This window comes from Castor canadensis, chromosome 2, assembly GCF_047511655.1.
Source record: "Castor canadensis chromosome 2, mCasCan1.hap1v2, whole genome shotgun sequence".
NCBI classification, from domain to species: Eukaryota; Metazoa; Chordata; class Mammalia; order Rodentia; family Castoridae; genus Castor; species Castor canadensis.
The window spans coordinates 67,748,822-67,759,918 of record NC_133387.1 but is presented as its reverse complement, the minus strand read 5'-3'; the positions used below and the strand labels follow the sequence as shown (position 1 = coordinate 67,759,918).

Here is an 11,097-nt window from a genome sequence, read left to right as displayed (position 1 = left end):
AATTCACAAGCATGAACCTGACTATGTCTTGATTAGTTTAGCTTAGATTTAGGTACTAAGTCTAGGTCTGGATCAAGGCATGGTGCTGCATGTAATAGGCATTTTTTATGTAGTTTTGGACTTTGGCCAGCTTGGTAAAAAATATGAAGAAAATAAGAGAGACCAGAAAAGTTGGTGCTCTCTATAAAGAAGTGTGTGCTCTACAGGCTGTGTAGAGGATCCATTGGGATGCTAGAAGGAATTTTAGAGCCTCTCTTATAATTTTATTTCATTCTGTTTATTTCCATATTAGTCCATGATCAAAGCATCTTTATTGACAAGGATTGAGACCAGAAGAGTTTAGAGACTACTATTCTAGATAATGATCCTACCTGCATTTTAGGAGCATTAATGGCTCTGTCATTCATATGACATAAAGATAGTCACATATAGTGTGTGTATAATAGAAGATAAATCTTACTTACCCCCATGTTGGATCATTTTTATTGCTGCTGCCTGAGTAGCCATCAAATTCTTCATGCCTCTCTTAAATTGTAGGGTTTAATTAGACACAGTTCAATAAAAGTATGGCCAGGGCTGAGCAGTGAGGGCGTATTGTGTCATATTGACTCTGTGATCTTTTCAGAGACAGTATTCCTTGTGAAAAATTCATCCTACTTTGAAAGTTAGCCTTTGCAAATGTTACAATATTTGTAATGTCTCCAAGTGAAATAATATGCCATATCATTGAACCAGTTAAAATACGCTTTCTTTGAATCATACCCAAGATAATGTTAATATTATGTATCTTAAACTTGAACTTATTACAAATCACATACCATTTATTACTTAATAAAAGCAGTTTCTGTTTTTCTTTTGCACTGGGTTATTGTTTGTCAACTTGGCTTTATCCCTACCTCTTGCCAGGGATTTCTAGGTTAAATTCTGCCAATGAGAAGAATTTACATGACATTTGGAAGGTGACATAACAGGAAAAGTTATCATTCACAAACAGAAATGGGGACAGTTGGCAGATATGTTTGAAAACTTCCAGGGCAACTACTGCTTCAGTGCTACAGGTAAATATTCCCTGCAATTTCTGACATTTCCTGCTTCTTTGGTTTTCCTGAAAGCTAGTGAAGATTTTGCTTGATATTCACTCTTCTTCCAAGTATTGTGTAGACTTCTAATTGTCTGGATGAAATCCCTTCTTATTTGAAATGTATAAAGTGGCTTTTATTTTCTTAACCAAACTCTGATTGTTAGGCTACTTCATTCCAGGACTACATCTGATGGATAAAGGCAGGAGCAATTCCCCTTGTTTCATGGATGAAATGACTTAACACTTTAAATATATCAGTTAAACTCCCAAATTAATCTATAATTTCTTGGCAGTTCCAATCAAAATTTCAGTAGAGTTTTTTTGGGGGTGTGTAGGGTAGGAGTGGAGAGAGGGTAGGGGTCCCAATAGGTAAAATATTTCCAAAATATATAAGGAAGATACAGTGGAGACAACCCAAAATAGTGAGGAAAAGATAATGCTGCACATGACATGTAAAAAATATTGCCAATGGGTTAAGGACCTAAATGTGAAAGAGTAAAATGATAGAACTAATAGAAGGAGGATGGTAAAATAGGAGAATACTTGTGACTTTTTTGATGTTAGTGTGATTTGAATTCAGGGCTCCATACTTACTGAGAAAGTACTCTATAATTAAGCCATGCCCTCAGCTCAATATTTTGAGAGTTCTGAATTAGGAAGAGTTTATATTAAAAACCTGAAAAGTGGAGTACATAGGTTACCTTCCTTACTCCTTTCTGTCCATGGACCCATCCAAAGAAGCATCACTTAAGCCTCTCTTCCCACTGCTGTCATGTCTAAGTCAGTCTCCTGAAGAGCCTGAGCAGGTACAGAAGGCTTCATCAGAGGGCTGAGCTTTGAAATGACCCAAGAGAGTCTGAGGAGCCATTTTGAGCAGTGAGGAACACTCACATTCTGTGCAGTAATGAGCAATCCACACAAGTGTTCCAGGGACTTTGGCTTTGTCACTCATGCCACTGTGGAGGAGGTGAATGCAGCCATGAGTGCAAGGTCACACAAGATAGATGGCAGAGTTGTGGAACCAAAAAGAACTGTCATAAGAGAAGATTCTCAAAGACCAGCCCACTTAACTGTTAAAAAGACCTTCACTTGTGGCATTAAAGAATTCACTGAAGAATATCACCTCTGAGATTATGAACAATATGGAAAAATTGAAGTGACTGAAATCATGACAGATGGAGGCAGTGGAAAGAAGAGAGGCTTTGCTTTTGTAATCTTTGATGACCATGATTCCATGGATAAGATTGTCATTCAGAAATACCATACTGTGAATGGCCACAACTGTGAAGTAAGGACAGCCACAATGAAGGAAAAGACGGCTAGTGCTTCATTTAGCCAAAGAAGCTAAAGTGGTTCTGGAAACTTTAGTAGTAGTCATGGTGGTGGTTTTGGTGACAATAACGATTTTGGTCACAGAGGAAACTACAGTGGTTGAGGTGGCTTTGGTGGCAGCTATGTTGGTGGGGGATATAGTGGTAGCTATAGTGGTGGTTGATATGGTGGCCGTAGGAATGGCTACAATGGATTTGGTAATGATGGAAGCAATTTTGGAGGTGGTGAAAGCTACAGTGATATTTGTAATTACAACAATCAATCTTCAAATTTTGAACCATAAAGGGAGGAAATTTTGGAGGCAGAAGCCCTGGCCCCAAAGTATTGGTAGAGGCCAATACTTTGCTAAACCATGAAACCAATATGGCTATGGTGGTTCCAGCAACAGCAGTAGCTATGACAATGGTAGAAGGTTTTAATCAACTGCCAAAATGTGAATCTTAGCAGGAGAGGAGAGTCAGAGAAGTGACAGGAAAGCTACAGGTTACAACGAATTTGTGAGCTCATCCAAGCACAATGGTATAAAGAAGGCATGTTTTAGACAATACTCACATGTATGACCAAAATCTCAAGGACTGTACATTCTGACAAAGGATTTCAATGCGTACCTTTTTTTTTTTGCACCTTGCTGTTGATTGCTAAATGTAATAGTCTGATCATGATGCTGAGTAAATGTATCTTTTAAAAAACAAAAAGCAAAAACCTAAAAAACATAAAATTTGACAGCATCGAATTCAAGTTCTGAGCTTGATGAAAATCACCATAGACACAGTTAGCATCGCTTAGTTTGCGGTCCCCTTGGAAACGGTCTCCTTGGCACTGCAGGCTAGGTATAAAAAAGGGTACCCATTTGGGGAAGCATTCTTCTAGAACCTTACCCAGCACCACAGGAGACTAGGTGTTCATTACCATGTACTCAAATTACAGAGGAAACAACCCAGTGTCTATCACCAAAGCAGTGAATAAGTAAAATACAATAGATGCATCCTATGGGATATTAAGCTGCAGTTAAAAGCAATGAGATACATGAACATACAGAGCTGTAAATAAAAACATCCCTGTAAATGAAAAAAGAAAAAAAGGTCACAGAACATTAGCACAGTGCTATTCTAGAATCAGGATGATACATTGTTTAATATATGCCTCCTATATGCAAGTTTTAAAAGCAGAATTTCCAAGTAAATTTTATCTTATTGCTTCTTTTCCTAAAAGAATTAATTTTACTGCCAGTATATGCCTTTGTTGCTGGATTTTAAACCAAGTATGCATCTAGTTCTGGCATTGTGTAGAACACAGAGCAGGCCTTTAGTGAGAAACATCTCCAGAACCTGATACTACTCTAAATGATCCTCATAACATGTGCAGAAATGACATACCGTGTTCTCCAAAGACACAGGATTAGTAACTACCACCATATTGCTTCCTCATTTGTGCAATTGGCTGAATTCTTGAATGTTACCAGAAATGATTTATGAGATTAAGGATAACTGAAAGATATGTTTCATTTTTGTTGAGTTGTTAATCCTCTGATTTAGCTGCTGGTTAACCATGGTCAGCAGACCAAATCTGGGCTGCCTGTTTTTATATGGCTTGTGAGCTGAGAACGGTTTTCGCATTTTTAAATAGTTGTTATCTAAAGTACTTAAATAATATCCTTGTTTCTTGGCTTGCAAAGTCTAAAATATTTTCCATCTGAACCTTTACAGGAAATTTGTCCAATCTTTTGTGTGCTTCATTAACTCACTAAACACATATTTACTGAGACCAGTTGTGTACCAAGCACCATGCGAGGTGGAGACAGAGCAGTGAATAAAAGAGGTCACCTCCCTTTTCTCATGGTTGTCCCTCTTATAGAGGAAGACAAATAATAAAGATAAAAAACATAGCATGTCAGTTAAGTGCTATGAAGAAAACTAAAGCAGAGGAGGCTCAACTGAGATGATTTTTAGAAAACATGGCTATTATTTAGGAAACATTGCCATGTAGTAGTCCTGCCTTGTCCATGGGGATATGTTCTAGACACCCAGTGAATGCCAAAAGCCTGGATAGTGCTGAACCCTGTGATACCTGATGTTCCAGATGGCTACTAAATGACTAAATGGGAGGGTAGTTTATACCAAGTGGATACACAGAGGGATGATTCATGTCCAAGTCTGGATGGAATGGAACAATGTTAGATTTAATTACCCTACTTAGAATGGCATGCAGTTTGAAACTAATGAATTGTTTATTTCTGGACTTTTCTATCTAATATTTTAATACTACGGTCACTGAAACTACAGATGGGAGGGGGTTACTATACGTAACTTTGACTAAATGTCTTATATTATTTCTTGATTCAACACAAGTAGTTTGTTTTCTTGGTCTTTTGATGGTGCTTACACTTTTACATTCCTGAGACGCCATTAAAATAAATATGTATGTGTTCAGTCATCTCTGCCCTGGCTTAGGCTGTGCGGCATCCCACTCTTCTTATAAAACCTGGCTTTATCAGTCTTAATCGATTTTATTCTACCTACAGTTGCACTTTGATTACTGCTACTTTCTTATTAGTACTTGAGCTGCTCCTGGTGACTCTTTTTTTCTTCTTGTTTTGCTTTTCTTGCTTAAAAAAAGGTTGAAAACCTGATTTTATTTTTATTACACAACCAAAATAAGTATAGTAGGGAAGTTAAATAATATCTACAACAGTTATGAGAAACTTTAACATTTTGGAATATAATCTTAGAAATACTTTTTTTTGGTACATCAAACAATCATATAAGGGATTATATTGTAGATATGCTGTATCATGCCTTTTTAAAACTTAATGCAAAGCCATAACAATCAATAAACTTCTATATTTTTTGTGGTATTGGGATTGAACTCAGGGCTTCACACTTGCTAGGCAGATGCTCTACCACATGTCCCTAAAACTTTTTGCTATAGTTATTTTTCAGATAGTCTTGTGCTTTTTTCCCCCACTGGCATTAGACTGTAATCCTATTTCCACCTCCTGAACAGCTAGGATTACAGATGTGTACCATCATGTCTGGCCCTCTACCACATATCTTTATTGACTGCTATACTAGATTATAAAGGCTTTCAACTGTGAGCTGAAACAGATGTGATTAAAGTGACAAGCATGTAAGAAGTGCTTTTTATCTTTTATTTTTGTCTTTTTCATGAAACAGTAGATCTTCAAATAGGCAACTGCTAGCATTATTTCAGAGGCTCAAAGATATCAAGGCAAAGTCTTTATGCATCTCTTGACCTTCCCTCCCACCACCAAGTCTCAAAGTAGCTGCTGAGTTCCATCCATTTTATCCAGAGCCTACACAGAGGGAAGGAGAGAGGAGAAAGGAAACATGCTATGGTTTGAATATGGGTAGTCCACCCCAAGGTCCATATATTAAAGGCCTGGTCCCCAGGGTGGTGCTCTTTGGAAGTACTGGAACCTTTACAAGGTAGGGCCTAGTAGGGGGTTCATAGGCCTTTGGGGATATGCCCTTGTAGGGGCACTTTGGTCTCTCAGTCTCTCTCTGCTTCCTGGCTCATCATGTGGGCCATTTTTCTCTGACATGTGCTCTCTGCCGTGGCCTTCTGTTGCCCTCACTAGAGGCCCAAAATGATAGAGCCACCCACTCTTAGACTATAACCTCTAGAACCATGAGCTAAATCAAAATTTCTCTGTATAACTTAATTGCCTCAGGTGTTTCATTGTAGTAATATGAAGCTGACTAGTACAAAACTGTGTGAGTTTCCTGTTAATGCTAAAACAAATAACCACAAATATAGTGATTTAACATAACACAAATTTATTACCTTGCAGTTCTAGAGAACAGAAGTAAAAAATCGGTTTCACTGTGGCAAAACCAAGCTGTCAGCAGGGCTGTGTTCCTCAAGACTACTCTGGAAAATCCATTCTTGTCTTTTCCGGTTTCTAGTGGCTGTCCATATTCTTTGGGCCATGGCCTCTCCCTTTGTCTTCAAGACAGCAGTATAAATCTTCACACCATTCTCTCTGATTGCTCTTTGCTACTCTTGGCTTCCATCACTGCATCTCCTTCCCCCAATACCTTCCTGAATATCTGACCTTCCTGAATATCTTCTACAATGTGAACCTTTGTGACAATGTAGGGCCCTCCTGGACCATCCAGGACAACCTCCCCAATAGTCGTAATTTTATCACCTCTGCAAAGTCTTTTTGCCATGTAAAGTAATAGAGTCACAAGTTCCAGAGAGTGGGATGTAGATATCTTTGGGAGAGGGAAATCATTATTCTACAACAACAAAAACCAGCTAGAACAGGGCAATATTTCTATCAACAAAATTCACAGAAATTGTCATCAGAATTTTCCTGCCTTAGGTCAAAATTACCTAGCCATTGCTTCCTCACTGGGCTATCCCAGGAAGGGTATGATCCTAGGTGAGGTGGCAGTCTATGACTTGATCACACCCTGAAGTGTGTGGGAACTGGAAACTGATTGCAGGCAGATTTCCCAGGTTAGAGGCAGTAGATCTTTCCCTGGAGGGGGATCTGAATGGCACATCTCAGTGCTCACTATAATCACAGTTTAAAATGCTGAGGAAAATGCCCACATGACATAAGTAAAAGTAAAGAATGTCAGGAAGGTTTCCAATAGTACATGAGATGACATGGGTCCTTGGAATGCTAAATCCTTTCTCAGCCCTGCCACTCAGCCTTTCCTTGAAGTTCAGGAAGAAGAAAACCTCCAAGAAACATGTTCTCAGGTCAGATATGATTTTATTGTCATCCGCTTACAATTGATCTTCCAATGAAGAAATTCCTGGTTCACCGGGGTACATTATGAGAATTGGATTCAAGGTTAGTTATGGCCTTTCCTTCCCCAGAACCCTAAGTCTGACCATGTGTGATCCAAACAATAAATATATTGGAGCAAACAATTAAGAAAAACAGAAGAGAGCAAGACCCTTGGCTCACTCCAGGAGCCTAGTTCGAGGCTCTTACCACACAAAGAGAAGAAGCACAAAAGAGGTATCCAGAAAGTCACCCCTATGTATTTGACCTTTGACCCCATCAGTGTCACAGAATTTGATCTAATCAGATTAATATTCCTTTTCTTAGAATGTAGAGTTGGGGAAAGGAAAAACTGGACCAGCATATATAATATTATCCTTTTTTGTTTGCTTTTGGATATATTATTTATATGTACATAGAACAAAAATTTGAAAGAATATACACTAAATATTTTGAAATGCATTTCTCTGGGGCCGAATGTGATGGTTGAAGTACAGATCAAACCAGGTAGAACCAGAAGAAAGAATACCACTGGAATCGGTCAGAAATATAGTGATTGTTAACTCAGCCCTCCACACAGTACTCATGAAGCAAGTAGAGAAATATATAGTAGTATTCTGTCACCATGAGGAATAGTGTCTTTGGAACTAAGGTGAAGAATACTCTAAACACTTGTCACTGTCACCAAGCTACCCTTGCCAATGTACAGAGTATCAAGACATGAGAGGCTTGATCCCAGCCTGCCCAAGTGATAAACTGTCAGAATTGTACTGCATTTGGTTAAAACGACCTGGCCGTTACATTGACCTGTCTGTCTTGCTCTGCCTTGGATAAAGCAGTAACAGATTTCCTTTATCATCCATGCCCTCTTTTGTGTGGCAAGAGTGTTTTATAGAAAACAAGAATAATTTTCAGATTTAGTTGAAAACAAAGTTATTTTCCAAACAATAACAAAAACAAACATAACATTACAGATTCTCAGGTGCTTTCACCTGGAGGAGCGAACAGTGGCTTTTGTTCCAGAAGAAGCCTGGTTGGACAGATGCCTCTACTGAGGGAGCTCCCAGGTGGATTCCATTTCTTGAATCCTAGTACGGCTTCCTGTCTCCCTGTTTCCACATACTGCTGCATTTGGACTCCCATGACAGTGTGCTGCATCATGCTTGGACCAGTGCCTCTCACTGATCACCCTGCCTAGATCATGAAGTCCTGCCTCTGGTTAATTTGTGTAGCATGACCCAGTAAAGACTTCATGCCTGGCCTGTGGATCCTAAGGTTATAGTTTGTATCACAGCACAAGCTCTCTGAAGAACCTCAGTTCCCTTCTGTTCTTCGTGCTATGTCAAATCCCTAAGCAATACCTTTGAGTAAAACAGGCAAATGAAATCAAGGAGACAGGATATGTCCAGCCTGGGTAACAGAAAGCTGGCAGCAGTTTCAGATTCTGGTCTGCCACTGTGCCAGCAGATCTGTATTTCTTGGTGGTCTTCCCTGCATGGACACCTGCTTACACACATTGGGTAACAGAAGGAGATGTAATTTGATGGTTTGGTAAATGTTGGTACAAAACTTAGCAGAGACAGGCACTTCACCTTGAATGCCTTTGGCCTGGTGGTTCTTTGGGGCTCCCCAGGATTTATACTGCTGTTTGCCTTTCTAAAAGCACCTGAGCTTTTAACCCTTCATTATTCAAAGCAAGACAATTTGATGAGCTGTCAATATGAGTTGTGTTCTGACTGATGTAGAATAAAGGATTAGGAGATGCCTTTTCTGTCTCTCCAGTCACCCTCTTCCCTACACACCCCCACTAAAAGGGAGATTGAGAACTTTTAAAGGACTTTTCAAAGAATTAACTCCATAATGAGACAAGTAGGTTCTGAAGAGTTCCGGGGCAAGAGAAACATAGAGGTAAAGTCAACCTGGGAAGCTTCAGGAGCTTGGTGAGAAATTAGAAAAGACCAACTTGTGCTTGTGGGTGGGGTGTTTGTGACTAGCAGAAATACACCCCTGTGTTTTCCCAGTACCTCAGTACATTACAGGGTGATCCTCTACAATGTTCAGATCTGTGTAACTTTAATATGAACCTGGAGGGAGGAGAGAAACCACAATGATGACTGAGATGGAATTTCCTTCCTGTCTAATGGGATGGGGCCTCAGAGCAGATGAAATTTAATTGGAGAAATGTGAGAATTATGAAAAACTTCGAATCACAGGATGTACACCCAAACTGATGCTTGCTGGGCACAAGGTTAACACCTTTGCAATGTTAATGATCTTAGTGAACTCTATCCTCTGCTATATTTTCAAACTATTATTAATAATAATCATTATTATTTATGGTCTACAGAAATTTACTAAAATTAAAATATGTTTAATATTCTATCCCATGAACATACATCCAACTCCCTTTCAGGGGGTAAATTGCATGTTTCAACTTTCTAATTTTATCTCTGTTTTAAAAATATTTTCTATTTGGATTACATTACATGTGAGGGCATAAGACAGGAATATAAGAGTTCCCCTTATCCATGATTTCACTTTCTGTGGTTTCAGTTGTCCATGATTTGAAAATAAGAAATGGAAAAATTTCAGAAATGCACAACTCATACTTTTAAAATTGCACTCTATTCCCAGTAGTGTGATGAAATCTCATGCTGTTCTACTGCACCCAGACCAGGACTTGGGTCATCACTTTGTTGGCCTGTCTACTTTGTATGCACTTCCCACTGTCAGTCATTTAGTAGCTATCTCAGTTATCAGATCAACCTGATAAGGTATTACAGTACATGTGCTCAAGTAACCCTTATTTTACTTAAACTAACCCTAGAGAGCAAGAATAGGGATGTAAAGAAGGCATCAAACTTAGGAGGACATTCAATTCTGGTACTATGTGGCAATATTACAGGTCATGTAGAAAAAAAAATCATATAGTGTTTAGTACTATTCAAAATTTGCTACAACCATTGGGGGTCCTAGAATGTATCCTCATGGATAGGGGGAGCTACTGTAGAGTTCTCTCAAAGATAAGGGGGAGCTACAGGAGAGTTCTCGCTCATGTGTTGCTAGTAATTTTTATTTCCAAAGCTTCTTCTAAAGACCATCATGTGATAAGACATGGCAGAGGTTCAGTCAAGAAGAAATCAGTTGGGGACTCAAGGTTCTTCCAGGATCATGACCCCAGGTCACAGTGCCCCTTCTTTCTAAAGAAAAGATGGCAGCCTCAGCAGTGAGGAGTGCTATGGTGTTGAGAATGAGTATTGGTCGACCAGTTGCTTTTGTCAGAAAAATTCCTTGGACCATGGCACAAATGAGCTGAGAGAACACTTTGTTCAGTTTGGCCATATATGAAGGTGTACCGTACCTTTTGACAAAGAGACTAGCTTTCACAGAGGTCTGGGTTGGATTCAGTTTTCTTCAGAAGAAGAACTTAAAAATGCAATACAACAGGAAAATCACATTATTGATGGAGTAAAGCTCCACATTCAAGCTCAAAGACCAAAAAATTTGCTAAGTGATCAAATATCTGATGAATACAAAGATTTCTGAGATGATTACTGCTTGTGAAATAAAGAAAACATAACTGAGGAAAAAAGAAGAAATCAGTTGGGATTTAAATATACTATGTATATTTTAGTATAGTAAGTACTGGTACTACAGCTCTCTTGTTAGAGAAAAGATTTGGACTAAGCAACCAAAGATCAGAAAAGTTTTGAGGCCAAGCAGGAAGCCTGGTGTGACAGATTCCAAACTCTTAGGAATGAGGCTTCTAAGAGGAGAAATGGCTAGATCTTTTAAAGCCAAGATTCTGGGAAACAAATCTGTCTCATCAGCAAAGCAGAGTCTCTGAATGTCAGTGATTGGTGGGTGACCCCTAGGCTTGTCAATTATGTCAGCTGACCTGGTTGAGGTAGTGACCGCTGCC

At 39.0% G+C, this 11,097-nt stretch overlaps 2 pseudogenes; both read left to right on the top strand.

Moving 5' to 3' along the window:
* The first annotated feature begins 1,949 nt into the window (after positions 1–1,949).
* LOC109701059 (heterogeneous nuclear ribonucleoprotein A1-like 2) lies at positions 1,950–2,832 on the top strand (annotated as a pseudogene).
* A 7,554-nt stretch (positions 2,833–10,386) lies between these two features.
* On the top strand, positions 10,387–10,752 carry LOC109701056 (SRA stem-loop-interacting RNA-binding protein, mitochondrial pseudogene; annotated as a pseudogene).
* The last annotated feature ends 345 nt before the right edge of the window (positions 10,753–11,097 follow it).